We start from the raw sequence: 17727 nt of genomic DNA, 5'->3' as shown, positions 1-17727 counted from the left end.
AGTAAAAAAGAATAATGAAATAGTATACTTTCAAGCATTCTGGACAAAAAACACCAGAGCTGAAAAGAAAATCTGATTTTTCAAACACAAGACTGAAAAGCATAAAAGAGTAAACAGGAGAGAAAAATTATAAGGGATTCAATGAGGATAAATTATTTACATTCCTACATAGGAAAATGATATGTGTAACTCCTAAGAACATTATTATTATTGGGAGACAGAGCGCATGGTTTTGTGTTGACTATGATGGAATAATATAAAAAAAATGAAGGGGTGATAACCAATGCCCTGGAATAAGGGTCTAAGGAGAGAGAAGGGGATAAATTATCTCATAGAAAAGAAACGTGAAATAGCTTTTACTATAGAGGGGATGATTGGGGTGGAGAAAAATGCTTGCAGCTTTCTCTAATCAGAATTGGTTCAAAGAGGGAATAACATACATACTCAGTTGGGAATGGAAATCAATCTTAGCCTAGAGGGAAGCAGGATTGTAGGAGAATATGAAACCAGGGTGGGTTAATAGAAGGGAGAGCAGATTGGGGGAGGCAGTGGTCAGAAGCAAAACACTTTTGAGGGAAGTTAGGGTGAAAAGAGAAAGAGAAGGACAAAAGGGGGAAAATAATATGGAGGAAAATACACAGTAATCCTAACTATGAAAGTTAATGGGATGAATTAACCCATAAAATAGAAGCAGATATCAGAGTAGATTAAAAAACAGAAGCCTACAATATTTTGTTGTACAAGAAACACATTTCAAGCAGAGAAGTATAGAGAGAATAAATGTAAGGGGCTATAGCAGAATTAAAATAAAAGTACAAGTGGCAATCATAATTTCAGATAAAGCAAAAAGAAAAATAGATTTAATCAAAAGAGATAAACTTGCTAATTGACCATATCAATAACAAAACCAACAGAAAATATATGATTATCTCAATAAATGCAAAAGAAAAACTTTTGACAAAATGCAGTAGGCAATGAGGAAACAAAACTATCATTCTTTGCAGATGATGTGATGGTAGACTTGGAAAACCCTACAGAGTCAACTAAAAAAAACTTGTTGGAATAATTAACAACTTTAGCAAAGTTGTAGGATATAAAAACACCCATATAAATCATCAGCATTTTTAGATATTACCCACAAAGTCTAGCAAGAGATAGAAAAAGAAATTCCATTTAAAATAAGTATAGACAATATAAAATACTTGGAAGTCTACCTGTTTACACAAACTCAGAGATTATATGAACATAATTATGAACACTTTTCACACAAATAAGGTCAGATCTAAATAACTGGAAAAATATCAGTTGCTCATGGGTAGGCCAAGGTAATATAATAAAAATGACAATTCTACCTAAATTAATTTAGTTATTCAGTGCCATACCAATCAAACTATCAAAAATTATTTTGTAGAGCTAGAAAAATAATAACAAAATTCATCTGGAAGAACAAAAGGTCAAGAATATCAAAGGAATTAATGAAAAGAAATACAAGGGAAGGTAACCTAACCATGCCAGATCTTAAACTGTATCATAAAGGATCAATCATCAAAACTGTTTGGTCCTGGCTAAGAAATAGAGTGGTGGATCAGTGGAATAGATTTGGTAGACAAGACACAGTAGTCAATTACTGCTACATTACTACTATAGTAATTTATTATTTGATAAACCCAAAGATTCCAGCTTCCGGGATAAAAACCCACTGTTTGACAAAAACTGCTGGGAAAACTGGAAAATAGTATGGCAGAAACTAAGCATAGCCCAACTTCTTACATTGTATATCAAGATAAGGTCAAAATGGGTACATGATTTAGACATATAGGGTTATATTGTAAGCAGATTAGGAGAACAAGGAATAGTCTACGTTTCAAATATATGGAGAAGGGAAGAATTTATGACCAAACAAGAGATAGAAAACCTTATGAAATGCAAAATGGATAATTTTGATTACATTAATCAAAAAGGTTTTGCACAAACAAAATCAATGCAACCAAGCTTAGAAGGAAATCAGAAAGCTGGGAAACAATTTTTACAGCCAGTGTCTCTGATAAAGGCCTCGTTTCTAAAATATATATATATAGATAAATAAGTCAAATTGATTAGAATACAAGTCATTCCCCAATTTATAAGTTGTCAAAGAATATGAAAGGCAGTTTTCAGATAAAGAAATTAAAGCTATCTATTATCATATGAAAAAATACTCTAAATCACTATTGATTAGAGAACTACAAATGAAAACAACTCTGAAGTACCACATCACACCTATCAGATAGACTAATATGACAAAAACAGAAAATGATAAATGTTGGAGATGTGGGAAAATTGGAACACTAATGCATTGTTGGTGGAGTTGTGAACTGATCCAACCATTCTGGGGAGCAATTTGGAACTCTGCCCAAAGAGCAATAAAACTGTGCATACCTTTTGATCCAGCAATACCACTCCTAGGTCTGTATCCCAAAGAGATCATAAAAATGGGAAAAGGACCTACCTATACAAAAATATTTATAGCAGCTCTTTCTGTGGTGACAAAGAATTGGAAATTGATGGGATGCTCGTCAATTGGGGAATGGCTGAATAAGTCGTGGTGTATGAATATAATGGAATATTATTGTCTTATAAGAAATGATGAGCAGATGGATTTCAGAAAAACCTGGAAAGACTTATGTAAACTGATACTGAGTGAAGTGAGCAGTATCAGGAGAACATTGTACATAGTAACTGCAACATTGTGTGATGACTCAGCAATACAATGAGCTAAGACAATTCCAAAAGACTCATGATGGAAAATACTATCCACATCCAGAGAAAAAATTATGGAATACAGATTGAAGCATACTATTTCTTTTTATTGTTTGCTTGCTTTTTTTATTTTTCAAGGTTTTTACCTTTTGTTCTGATTCTTCTTTCACAACATTACTAACATGGAAATATGTTTAATATGATTGTACATGTATAGCCTATATCAGATTACTTGCCATCTTGGGGAGAGGAGAGGGAAGAGAGGGAGTGAGGAAAAACATCGGAACTCAAAATATTATGAAAGTGAATGTTGAAAACTTAAAAAAAAAGACCCAAGAACTATATGAACACAATTACAAAACACTTTTTACATAAATAAAATCAGATTTAAACAATTTAAAAATATTCATTGCTCATGGGGAGATTTGAACCATTATAGTAAATATAGTAAATTGTAATATTTATAGTATTGTAATTGACAATGTAGTAAAAATGATAATTCTCCCTAAATTAATATACTTATTCAGTTCCATAAAATCAAACTACCAAAGAAAAATTTTTATAGATCTAGAAAAAATAATAACAACTTTCATCTAGAAGAATAATCAAGAATATCAAGGGCATCAATGAAAAAAATGTGATGGAGGGTGGCCTAGCCATTCAACTCTCAAACTGTATTACACAGCAGTAATCATCAAAATAACCTAATATTTGCTAAGAAATAGAATTGTCAATCAGTTAAATAAGTTAAGTACATAATACACAGTAGGAAATGGTCATAGTTATCTAATGTTTGATGATCACAAAGATCCATAGGTTTGGGACAAAAAGCCACTATTTGATAAAAATTGCTGAGAAAACTGAACAGAATTTTGGCAGAAACTAGATATAGACCAATACATCAAACTCATAGGAAGATAAGGTCAAAATAGATATATAATTTAGATATGAAGGTTGATACCATAAGTAAATTAAGGGAGCATGGAATAGTTTACCTGTCATTTGTATGGATAAAGGAAGAATATATGACCAAACAAGAGATAGAGAGCTTAACAAGATTTAAAACTGATAATTTTAATACATTAAATTAAAAGGATTGTGGACAAACAAAACCAATATAGTCAGGAATAGAATAAAAGAAGAAAACTGAGTGAAAAAATTTACAGCAAATTTCTATGATAAAGGCCTCATCCCTCAAATATATAGCTCACAGAGTCAAATTTATAAGAATACAACCCATTCCCCAATGGATAAATGGTCAAAGATTATGAATAGGAAGTTTCCAGATGAATTAATCAAAGCTATCTATAGTCACATAAGAATGCTCTAAATAACTATTAAATAGAGAAATGCAAATTAAAATAACTCTGAGGTTTTACCTCACACCTATCAGATTGGTTAATGTGACAGAAAAGGAAAATGACAAGTGTTGGAGAGGATGTGGGCAAATTGGAACATTAATGTACTGTTCATGGAATTGTGAACTAATCCAAACATTCTGAAGAGCAATTTAAACTATGAACCAAAGGGCTATAAAACTGTGCATACCCTTTGATCTTGGGTGTATAAAACCAAGAGATGTTAAAAAAGGAAAAGGACCTATATGTCTCAAAATATTTATAACAGCTCTTTTTGTGGTGGCAAATAATTGGAAATAGAGGAGATGCCCATCAGTTGGGGAATGGCTGAGCAACCTGTGGTATATGATTGTGATGGAATACTATTGTGCTATAAAAAATGATTAGCAGGATGCTTTCAGAAAAACTTGGGAGGTCTTACATGAATTGATGCAAAATGAAAGGGGTAGAATCGAGAGAACATTGTGCACAGTAATAGTAATATTGTACAATAATTAACTGTGACTGACAGCTATTTTCAGCAATACAAAAATCCAAGACAATTCTAAATCACCTATGATAAAAGAAAAGCTATCTACCTCTTGAGAAAGAAATGGTGGAATCTGAATGCAGATAAAAGCATTCTTTTTTAACTTTATTTTTTCTTGTTTTAATTATCCATGTCTTTTTCACACAACTAATATGGAAATATGTTCGGCATACCTGAACATGTAAAACCTTTATCAAATAGCCTGCCTTCTCAATGAAGGGTTAGCAGAGGTATGGTGGGAGAGAATTTTCACCTTAAAATCATAAAAAAGATGAAGTTTAAATTCTTTTTAAAAGAGAAGATTCTGGGAAGATGGCAGAGTAGGTCAGTAACTTCCAAGCTTTCAAGATATTCCCTCACAAAAGAGATAACCTCAGGGAAAACATAGAGTGATAAAAATAAATAAGAGCAGGGGCAGAACGGTGGTCCTTCTGGGATAATCAGAGAAGATCTGAAGAAAGATCCCAGGACAAGGTTTGGTCCCAGTGAAGAATAACACCTATTGGCTAGGGACCACTTAAACAACAAGCAGGTCCTGAGGTTATCTGGGTTGGGAGGCTGCCTCAGCCCCAGTCATAGGAACTTTTACCACCATGACAATGAGGGGAGTTGGGCATCTGAGCCTGGGAAGATTGAGGGAACCTCTGCTGACAAGGAACACCGGCCCAAGATGTGCTGCAGAAGTGTGGCTAGGGCTAGGAGGAACTAGCACTCACCCTGTGAGTGCAGCAGCACTGAGGCAAAGATGCAACTGGCTGTGGGCACTTATAGGAAACTGGAGGTCTTGGTTTCAATTCCAGGCCAGAGGGGAGAACTGAAGGAGGACCTGAGGTCAGAGGTACCATCCCGCATGCCCCAGGACAAAAGGTGATTACAAAAATTAAGCTACTATGAAGAAATGCACAGGCAAAGGAGAAAGAATCTAACCATAGAGACTTACTATGGGAATAAAGAAGACCAGGATCCATCTTCAGAGGAGAATACTGAAGGAAAGAAACCCTCTCCTACCCCAAAGAGTACCCCAAATGGTCACTTTCCTAAAAAGAATTCATACAAGATCTTTTAAAAGACTTTAAAAATCAAATGAGATTGAGGAAAAATGAAAAAAAAATCCAAGAAAAACAAGAAGATTATGAAAAGAAAGTCAACCAATTAGAATAGAAGATCCTGAATCTTGGGGAAGAAAATGACACCTTGAAAACCTGAACTGGGCAAGGGGAAGCTAGTGAAGTTATAAGGGATCAAGAAATAATAAAACAAAATATAAAGAACGAAAAAATAGAAGAGAAATGTGAAACATCTTATAAGAAACTGATCTGCAGAACAGATCAAGAAGAGAAAACATAAGAATAATTGGACTACCTGAAAGCTATGATCCAAAAAAGGGAATCTTGATACAACAATACCAGAAATCATTTTCAAAAATTGTCCTGAAGCATTAGAACAAGAGGGGAAAGTAGAAATAGAAAAAATCCACTGATCACCACCTGAAAGAGATCTTATGAGGAAAAGCCACAGGAATATTATAGCCAAATTCCAAAACCCCCAACCCAAGGATAAAATATAAGAGCAACAAGAAAAAAATTTACATATTATGGTACCATTATTAGAATCACAGAAGACCTAGCAGCAACAACACTAAAAGACCATAGGTCTTGGAACAATATATGTTGAAGAGCTAAAGAATTGGGGTTCTGGCCAAAAATATAATAACCAGCAAAGTTAAGTATAATCCTTAATGAAAAAAACTGGACATTTAATGAACTCTCAGACTTTCATGACTTTGCTTAAAAAAAAAAAAAACAAAGAACAAAACAACAACCCTGAACTAAATTCAAGATTTGACAGGCAAGAGCCAAGAGAAATATACGGTACATACCAAAGACTAATTATAAGGGATTGAATAGGAACAGACTGTTTACATTTTATGTATGTAAAATGTAAAATGTATGTTTAAGATTGTTATTTGTGATTGGGTAATTTATAAGAAAGATTGGGGTAGACCTGAGCATGATATGACTTCAAAAAGTAAAACTGTTCAGGAACAGTTAAAAAGAGTAATTATTTTATACAAAAGAGGTACAAGAGGTACTGACACAGAGGAATTAGATGGGAAAGGAGGGCTGGTAGTTCTGTAAACCTCCTTTTATTGGGAATGGGTTCAGGAGGGAACAGTACATATGTATCTAGAAGAATATGAAAGTCTTCTGAATGCAGAAAGAAATAAAACACTAAGGGGATAGGGAGGGGGTAAAGGATAAGGGAGGGATCTTTAAAGGGAAGGGTGAGGGAATAGGTTAAAAGGGGGTTATAGAAGGCTGTTTAGATTAATGGGAATGGGAGGATGAGGGAAGAATCCTAGGGAGGATAAGGGAGGGATCTTTAGAAGGGAGAGTGAGGGGACAAGTTAAAGGGGGGTATAGAAGGTTGTTTAGATTTGTGGGAATGGGAAAATAAGGGAGGGATTCTGGGAGGGGGATAGATTAGGTAATAGGAGGGCAAGGTAGCAGGTAGAAATAAAGCAGAGCATTCAGGAGGGATAGGAAATAAGAGATACAAACGGAAAAACAAAGATCAGGAGTAGAATTTGTTATGGAAAGTATATGTTTATGTATTATGTATGTATATGTATATGTATGTATATGTGTATGTATATATTTTTACATATGAATAAAGCAGTAATTATCAAAACAATCTAGTACTGGTAAGAAATAGAGTGATGGATTAGCAGAATAGATTAGATATATAATACATTATAGTAAATGACATAGTAATCTAGTATATAATAAACTAAAAGATTCAAGTTTTTGGAACAAAACCTCATTATTTGACCAAAACAGCTGGGAACACTGAAAACAGTATGGCAGAAACTAGATATAGACCAACATTTCACACTGTATACCAAGAGTAGGTCAAAATGGATATATGAGTTACACATAAAGGGTGATACCATAAGTAAATTAGGAAGCATGGAATAGTTTATCTGTCAGATTTGTGGAGAAGGGAAGAATTTAGGACCAAAGAAGATATAGAGAGCATTAAAAAGCATAAAATAGATAATTTTGATAATATAAAATTAAAATGGTTTTGTAGAAATAAAACCAGTGCAAACAAAATTAGAAGGAAGAAAACTGGGAAACAGTTTTTACAAGTCTTTCTGATAAATTTCTCATTTCTCAAATATGTAGATAATGGCATCAAATTCATAAGAATACCAGTCATTCTTCAATTGATAAATGGTCAAAGGATATGAATAATCACTTTTCAGAAAAAGAAATCAAAGGTATCTATGGTCATATAAAAAAATGCTCCAAATCACTTTTGATTAGAGAGATGCAAATTAAAACAACTCTAGGGTACCACCTCACACCTATCAGATTGTCTAATACGATAAAAAAAAGAAAGAAAATGATTAATGTTGGAGGGGATATGGGAAAACTGGGACACTAATGCACTGTTGGTGGAGTTGTGAACTGGTTCAACCATTCTAGTGAATAATTTGGAACTATGCTTGAAAAGCAAACAGTGTATACTCTTTGATCTAACAATACCATTGTTAAGTCTATATCCCAAAGAGATAAAAAAAATAATGAAAAGGACTTATTTGTACAAAAGTATTTACAGTAACTCTTTTTGTGGTGGCTAAGAATTAGAAATTAAGGGAGTGCCCATCAACTTGGGAACGACTAAACATGATGTGGAATATGATTAGGTTGGGATATTATTGTACTATAAGAACTGGTAAGCAGGATGTTTTGAGAAAAACCAGGAAAGAACTAGGGAAACATTGTACACAGGAACAGCAATATTGTACAATGAAGAACTGTAAATGACTTGGCTATTCTCAGCAATAACAGTGATCCAATACAACTCTGAACTACTTTCCCAGTAGTTTTTGTCAAATAGCAAGTTCTTATCCCAGAAACTTGGGTCTTTGGGTTTATCAAACAGTAGATTATTATAGCCATTGACTACTATATCATATACTAGATTACTACTCTGTCTGTGCATACCTAACCTATTCCACTCATCCACCACTCTATTTCTTAGCCAGTACCAAGTAGTTTTGATGATTGCTGCTTTATAATACAATTTCAGATCTGGGACGGTTAGGTCACCTTGCCTAGCATTTCTTTTCATTAGTTCCCTTGATATTCTGAATCTTTTGTTATTCCAAATGAATTTTGCTATTATTTTTTTCTAGTGCTATAAAACAATTTTTGGTAGTTTGGTTGGTATGGCACTGAGTAAGTAAATGAGCTTAGGTAGAATTGTCATTTTTATTATATTAGCTCGGCCTACTCATGAGCAACTGATGTTTTTCCAATTACTTAGATCTGACCTTATTTGTGTAAGAAGTGTTTTGTAATTGTATTCACATAATTCCTGGGTTTGTTTCATCAGGTAGACTCCTAAATATTTTATAATGTCTACAGTAACTTTAAATAGAATTTTCTCTTTCTATCTCTTGCTGTTGGACTTTGTTGGTGATATATAGAAATGCTGATGATTTATTTATGTGGGTTTATTTTATAACCTGCAACTTTGCTAAAGTTGTTTATTATTTCAAAGAGTTTTTTTTACTTGATTCTCTAAGAGTCTCTAAGTATATCATCATATCATCTGCAAAGAGTGATAGCTTTGTTTCTTTGTCTATTCTAATACCTTCAATTTTTTTTCTTCTCTTATTGCTAAAGCTAACATTTCCAGTACGATATTGAACAACAGTGGTGATAATGGACATCCTTGTTTCCTCGTTTCACCCCTGATCTTATTGGAAATGCTTTTAGCTTATCCCCATTACATATAATGCTTGCTGAAGGTTTTAGGTAGATGCTACTTATCACGTTAAGGAAGATTCCATTTATTCCTATGCTCTCTAGTGTTTTTTAATAAGAATGGATGTTGTATTTTGTCAAAAGCTTTTTCTGCATCTATTGAGGTAATCATGTGGTTTCTGTTCATTTTGTTGTTGATGTAATCAATTATGCTGAAAGTTTTCCTAATATTGAACCAGCTCGGCATTCCTGGTATAAATCCTACCTGGGCATAGTATGTTATTTTCTTGATAAGTTGCTATAATCTATTTGCTAATGTTTTATTTAAAAATTTTGCATCTATATTCATTAGGGAAATTGGTCTATAATTTTCTTTCTCTGTTTTGACTCTTCCTGGTTTAGGTTTCAGCACCATATTTGTATCATAAAAAGAATTTGGTAAGACTTCTTCTTTGACTATTTTCCCAAATAGTCTCTATAGTATTAGAATTAGTTGTTTTTTAAATGTTTGATAGAATTTACTTGTGAATTCATCTGGTCCTGGAGATTTTTTCCTAGGGAGTTCATTGATGGCTTGTTTAATTTCTTTTTCTGAGATGGGATTATTTAAGTATTTTATTTCCTCTTCTATTAACTTGGGCAATTTATATTTTTACGTAAATATTCATCCATTTCACTAAGATTGCCAAATTTATTGGCATACAGTTAGGCAAAATAGTTCCTAATTATTGTTTTAATTTCCTCTTCATTGATGGTGAATTTCCCCTTTTCATTTTTGATACTGGTAATTTTTTAAATTAAATTAGCCAAAGGTTTGTCTATTTTATTGCTTTTTTCATAAAATCAGTTCTTAGTTTTATTTATTAGTTAAATAGTTTTCTTAATTTCAATTTTATTAATCTCTCCTTTGGTTTTCAGTTAATTGGGAAATTTTAATTTGTTCTTTTTCTAGTTTTTTAGTTGTATACTCAATTCACTGATCTCCTCTTTCTCTATTTTATTCATGTAAGCATTTAGAGATATGAAACTTCCCCTAAGAATTGCATTTGCTGCATCCCATAAGTTTTGGTATGTTGTCTCATTATTGTCATTCTTTTGAATGAAGTTATTGATTATTTCTATGATTTGTCATTTGACCCATTCATTCTTTAAGATTAGATTATTTATTTTCCAGTTAATTTTTAGTTTATCTTTCCATAGCTCTTTATTACATCTAATTTTATTGCATCATGATCTGAAAAGGATGCATTTAATCTTTCTGCCTTTCTGCATTGAATTGTGAGGTTTTTATATCCTAGTACATGGTAAATTTTTGTGTAAGTGCCATGTACCACCAAGAAAAAAGTATATTCCTTTCTATCCTCATTCAATTTTCTCCAGAGGTCTACCATATCTAACTTTTCTAAAATTCTATTCACCACCTTAACTTCTTTCTTGTTTATTTTGTGGTTAGATTTATCTAGTTCAGAGAGGGGGCAGTTGAGGTCCCCCACTTGTATAGGTTTGCTGTCTATTTCTTCCTATAACTCCCTGAACTTCTCCTCTAAGAATTTGGATGCTATACCACTTGGTGCATATATGTTTAGTAATGATATTACTTCATTATCTATGGTGCCTTTTAGCAGGATGTAGTTTCCTTCCTTATCTCTTTTAATAAGATCTATTTTTGCTTTTGCTTTGTCTGAGATTACGATTGTTATCTCTGCTCTTTTTACTTCAGCTGAAGCACAATATATTCTGCTCCAGCCTTTTACCTTTACCCTGTGTACATCTCTCTATTTCAAATGTGTTTGCTGTAAACATATTGTGTGATTATGGTTTTTAATCCATTCTGCTATGTGCTTCCATTTTATAGCAGAGTTCATCCCATTCACATTCTCAGTTATGATTACTGTTTGTGTCTTTCTCTCTGTTCTATTTCCCCCCTGTTTATGCTTTTTTTTCTCCTTTCTCCCTTTCCCTCCTCACTTTTGACTACCACTTCCCTCAGTCTGCCCTCCCTTCTATTAGCCCCCTCCCTTTTCTTCCTCTTTATCTTTACTACTTCTTTCCTCCCTTTTACCCCACCCCTTTTCTTTCCCTTTTTCCCTCCTACTGCCTATAGGGCAAGTTAGATTTCTATGCCTAACTGATTGTGTTATTCTCTCCTGGAGCCAAATCTGGTGAGAGTAAAGTTCAAACAATGCTCATGTCCCTCCCTTCTTTCCCTCTACTGTAATTGTTTTTTGTGCCCTTTCCTGTAATGTAATTTACCCTTGCCTGCCTCCTCCTTTCCTTTTCTCCCAGTAAAATCCCTTAATTAGATCCATTTAATCCACTTACTTAGATCCATTTAACCCACTTAATTAGATTTTTTTATCATTACATCAATGTCAAGTTATAATGACCCAGTCTCTCTATGTATATCCATTTTAAATGTTGTAGTCACAATACAATTTTCAAGAGTTACAGATGTCATCTTCCTTTGGAGGGATGTAAACAGTTTGCCCTTATTAATAACATGTTTTTTTTTTCTCTCCTGTTTACCTTTTTATGTCTCTCTTGAGTCTTGTATTTGAAGATCAAATTCTTTGTTGATATTGATATTGCTTGCCTCCTCAATGAGTGGGGAAAGTGATATAGGGAGGGAAAAGAATTTAGAACTCAAAATGTTAAAATAAGAACTTAAAAATAAATTATAAATTTAAAGAAAAGAAAAAAATGGAGAAAAGTAAACTAGCTATTACATTCAGAACAGTTAGAAGAATGACTAAGATCAAGGAGTAGTTATTGTTCATTCCTTCTATAGTACTTTTTTTTTTAATCTCTGGGCACCATAGTTCAAATTGATGAACTTGGTAGTATCCTTATGAAGGTTTCCAGGATTGCAATAATTTGTCATATTAAAATTAGTTGAAGTACAGAGGAATATTTAGCCTAAAGAAAAGAAGTTTCAAGAGAACTGTGAAAACTTTGTTCAAGTATTTGAAGGGCTGTAATATAAAAGTCAGGTTCCACTTCTGTTTGTCTAGAGAGAGTTGAAGTGGAACAATGTGTAGAATGTAGGGGAAAAGGGATAAAATTAAAATTTTATAGTGGGGAAAATATTCCTATCAATTAGATCCATAGAAAAGAGCAAAGATCTTCTTAGTAAGGAGATACATTCTCCCTTACTAGACATCTTGAGGCAGAGGCTGGAAGACCACTTGTCAGGCATTTTAGAGTGTGGTTTCTTTTTGGTAAGCAAGTGGACTAGATGTCCACTGGAATCCATTCCAAATTTTAAAACCTATGATTCTGTAGTATGTCAGACATGTAAAGGACTCTACTACCAATATATAGCTAAAGGAATGCATAAAGCCTTCAAGAGGCCCTTAAGTTCCCATCAGAAGGAAAGTGAACTTAGGGTTTCCATCATAATAACCTTTTGATACTCTAGTGAGATTGTCTCTTGCTGGTTATGCCGCTAAGATACAAAATATTAAACCAATATAGACACCCTCCCCTAAACAAATATACTTTGTAGCTACCACATAAAGAATTAAATGCAAGTTACCCACCCCTGCCAATGCAAAGATACTTTGGAGCTACCATATATCATATTAGAATTTCACTGTCTCAACAACTCTTAGCAATAGTGAAAGTGACAAAATTCAGATCTCTTGTACCTCACCTTCTTCGTTCTATCAATCACCCAAGTTGCAGGCTACAGGAGCCACCTGGGAAGTCCAGTTCTTCATAGAGATATTCTTTTCAAGTAATCTTGCTTTTAGCAAATTAGAAGCAATTGAAGATAAAAGTAGGAGAGGCCATTATTAAATAGAAAAGCTACTGGAGGAGAAAGAAATGAATGGGTACATGTCCAGGTGATTAGCATTGGAAAAGAATGACCACCTTATGGGGCAGCCAGGTGGCACAGTGGATAGAGCATCAGCCCTGAAGTCAGGAGGACCTGAGTTCAAATCCGACCTCAGACCAAACACTTGACACTAGCTGTGTGACATTGGGCAAGTCACTTAACCCCAATTGCCTAAAAAATAAAACGTAAATAAAAAAAATAAAGAATGGCCACCTTCAAGAAAAAATGATTAAATTAAATGTTGAATGTTGGGAGGACAGTGTGATGTGGAAGTGCTTTAGGAGTACAATAGTAGAAAGGGAAATCAAGACAGATTACTTCTTTTTTCTCAGTAAAGGAAGAACCAAGGTTCTGTGCTGAGAGAAAGGTAATAAAGAGTTTTGAGAAGAGAAACTTTGGAACTATCTGCAGGTGATTAAGTCATTTAAGACATAAAAAGAAAAAAAAAACTTCAACCATTTGAGATGAAATTAGAAACCCATTCCCAGAAATGGAATGGTATGATCAGAAGTCACAAAGATAACAGGGTCTCAGAGCTGGAAAAGTCTTCTGAAGACATTCAGTTCAAGCAATAATTAACAGGAATTCCATGCAAAAATCACTGAAAAATATTCATGCAGTCTTTCAATGAAGATCTCAAGTGAGAGAAATCTCACTACATCTTGTAGCAGGACATTCCGCTTTTGGAAAGCATTCATTGTTGGGACTGTTTTCTTACATTAACCCTGATTGTGATTCTCTTCAACTTCTACCTATTATTCTTATTTCTGCCTTCTGGAGTCAATCAGAACATATCTAGACCCACCTCCATTTGAAACATATTCAAATACCTTAAGTCTGTTATTATATTACATCTAAATCCTGTATTCTGAAGGCTATATATCCATAAAACTTAAAACCATCACACATAGCATTCCATCTAGTGCACTCAACATACTATATGATTTCCTTAAAATGTATCCAAGAATTGAACAGAATATTGGAGAGATTTGATGAGCAGAGTACAATGGCCTTCTCACTAAATTCCTTGAGACTGCACATTTCTCTTGAAGCATCCTAAAAAACAGTTGCTTTTTTTCTCATTGTTGTATTGTATTTACTATTCTTAGCAAATTACACAGTCCTTAAAATGGAAGAAATCTTTTAGCATAAATAAATGTTGCATCTACCAATAACATAAGTAGCTTATCATTTTTCCTATTTTTGAATTATTCTTAGATCAATAATATAATTCCAATTTGATCATAGTGAATAATTCATTGGATATGTTGATGTAGCAAGAAGGGTCAAATTAATAATTCTAGCATCTCTTGAATTCAGTTTTGCTGGAATGGGTTGAGTTTTAATTTACATTTCAGGTTGGGCAGCCCAAGCATCCATGCATGTAATAAAGAAGTCCCTAGCTTGTAAGAGCTGATATAATTGGCTAGATTGTTGGGAGGGGATCTTGTAAAGGTCTAGGGGGACCTCCTGGAACCACAGAAGCAGCTGAAGGTAATCTATTTGCTGCTTGTGTAGTAGTTGTTCTTTCCCCAGGGGAGAGCACAATACCTCTTAAATCTGCAAAATTTCCCAAAGAGGGATTAGCCAAAAGGTCCTTACCTAATTTAGAAGTGTCTCCTCCAAATGAAAAATAAGAGGTACCAAGAGTTTTACTGTGTAGTGGAATTACGTGAGGTATAGTTCTTTCTTGGAGAGAAATGACACTTGTGGCTGATCCCTTATTTTCAAATGAGTTTGAAGAAGGAAGGGGTGGAGGAGGACAGAGAAAAATGGCCCTTGAAGAAGTTGTGTGCATGTCCTATTAGGCAGGGCTGCCCAATCAAGAAAATAGTTACATAAGAAAAGATTAAAATAATTTGTTACCTGAATTCTTAGCAATTTTAAATTAGATTTCATGTAATTGTGTACTTTTTTTCATCCCTCATTGAACCAGAAATTTCCCCTGGTCCAGGGACATAAGAAATTTTTTAAAGGGTGTTCCCTTTGGTATCCCATCTGTCCATAAGAGGATTTCCTCTCCATATTCACCCCTAACTATAAAAGGAATGGATTCTATTCCTAATGGAATAGAATCCCTACCTCAAGATTGTCTTGCAACCATTACCTCATGATTTGAATGAGGGTTTATCTCAGAAGTATCTCATAACAGTTACTTTCTGAGTGCCTCAGAAGGCCCTGTACCTTTATGGGAGGCTTCTCACAGTTCAGCAACTGCTTTTCTTCTCTATAGAAGGCTCCTTCTACTCTCCTTCCTACAGCAGAGTCTGCCTTTTCCCATTGCCCCTCATGCTTAAAACTGGGAGCTTTCTCTCCACCACCTTCCCCTGACCCCAGATATGAGAAGTCTTCCCAGGAGAGGTTAACAGGGACAACTTTTCCCTCTCTGTACAGAAGGGATAAGAAGGAATGGAATTTATTTCCTCTGAAAGCAAATCTAAGTGCCTACTACTTTCTATCTTATTTCTCAATGGAAATTGACCTACGTTTATTGGAAAATTCGTAGGGGATTACCTTAGTTTAGAAAAATTGAGGTTGAACTTCAGGAAGAGTCTGTTCTCTAGGGCAGTTCTCCATGGAGAAGTGAAAAACTGACCAGAGATCTCTAGGGATTTCTTTCAAGAGGCTGTCCTGGAAACCAGGTTCCTCACTTGAGTCCCGCTGCTGCCATCAACAGTTGCAAGAGAAAATTTGAGAAAGATTAAAATTCCAACCATAATCAACTTGTGAGCAAGGCTAGTGGTTCCCAAACAGTTGGGTTCAAGACCTCTCAAGAACAAAGAACACCAACTGAAGGTTTATAGGGCATTGCTATAATCAGTAAAGAGGAACATCAGAGGTTACAAAATCTTTGTTACAAAACAAAAGTGTTATTGATTCTAATTGGGTAGGTATTGGATAAGGCTAAAATTATGAAACTGACAGAATGAGGAATTGAAAAGAGTAAACACTCCTTTTTGATTGAGTGAGGTATTACAAAAGTCCATGATTAAGCATTTATCAACATCATTATCTCATTTTAGCATCATGGAATAATCTATAAGTTTCCATTAGCCAGTTTACCTACAGAAGAGGGAACTTTAATTCCCACATAATAGGGAACCTAGACTCAAACACACAGAATAGAAAACTTTAGATGGGAAACTACAAATCTTATTAGGGAATTATATCCTGAGTTGCTCAGAAGAGCAAAAACAAAATATTTACAGGAAGACAGCTTAATACAAGAATGTAAGTGACAAAATGTGGAAACAGTGACAAGATGCAGTCTAGTAATTCATCTATTAATTAATGTTAATTAAATATGGATTTCACTAGTATGATTCTTCTTTTTCTCATCTTCTTTAGTATATGCTTCATGTTAAAGAATCAACGGTATTACCATGATTGCTTTTACTTAAAGAGGCAATATATTAGTGAAGCCTCAGGAGCTACAGTAATAAATAATAGAATTGTAAAAGTAATAGGGGAATCTCAAGGCAAGTTTATCTGAATGATGCTAAGACTGTTAGAGATGTGGTTCTGTGACTGACCTTCACCTTCAAAAATTAGGTATAGACTGCCAGGAGCCAAGAGGGTACAGTAAATAGTAAACCACCATAACTTTTCCATATTCACTTCCAAACAACCATAAAATGGCACCATGAAATAAAATCTGGAACAGCAAAACAATATTTTAGCCCAAGAAACTTGGGAGAACACCAAGAAAAGTCTGTCTCACTCAGGCAAAAGAGGAATGCAGTCCAAGACAGGGATCATCCCAGCAAGCCAACAGAAAATCCCACCTCAGCAAACCAGTGGGAGGTCCTGAGCCCCAGTGCAGTGGAGCAGGCAAACCCTAACACCAGGACCCCCGCTTGCTTCAGCATAGCCAGGGGAATGAGTAGACTCCAGCCAGTTCCAAGAACCACTGCATGCTTCATCATAGCCCTGGGGAAACAGGCAACCTTCAGAGACCAGATAGCTACATACTTTAGTGTAGCCATGGGGAAATAAAACACATGCGCACACACACACACACACACACACACACACACACACACACACACACGGTGGCCTCAGCACATATCAGACACTAGCATTAGGACTTCATCTCAGCACCAAATAAGCTGCGAGACCCCTATGGACTCCAGCAGCACCAGCCACCCTATACCCTACTCCCCTTTACATAAGGGGCCTCAGGGCAACATCAGTGCAGTACCAGGTAAATAGCCAGGGCCTGCAGTCCCTAGCACAAGAAGCCTGAGACAGTGCCTCTTCAACTCCAGGACCAGACCTCAAATTTAAAAGAAAGGAAAAAGGTCAAAAAATATGAACAACAAACAATGAAAAAAAAAAGAATGTGACCATGGAAGGTTATTAAGGTGACAGGAAAGACCAAGACACAGACTCAGAAGAGGACAATGATGTCAAAATGAACTATGAGCAAAACCTCAAAGAAAAAGGGGAGGTGGTCTCAAAAGCAGAATGAACTCATGGAAGAGC

Source organism: Vombatus ursinus, unplaced genomic scaffold (assembly GCF_900497805.2).
Source record: "Vombatus ursinus unplaced genomic scaffold, bare-nosed wombat genome assembly UNPS02014775.1, whole genome shotgun sequence".
Taxonomy (NCBI): Eukaryota; Metazoa; Chordata; class Mammalia; order Diprotodontia; family Vombatidae; genus Vombatus; species Vombatus ursinus.
This window is presented reverse-complemented; position numbering follows the sequence as displayed.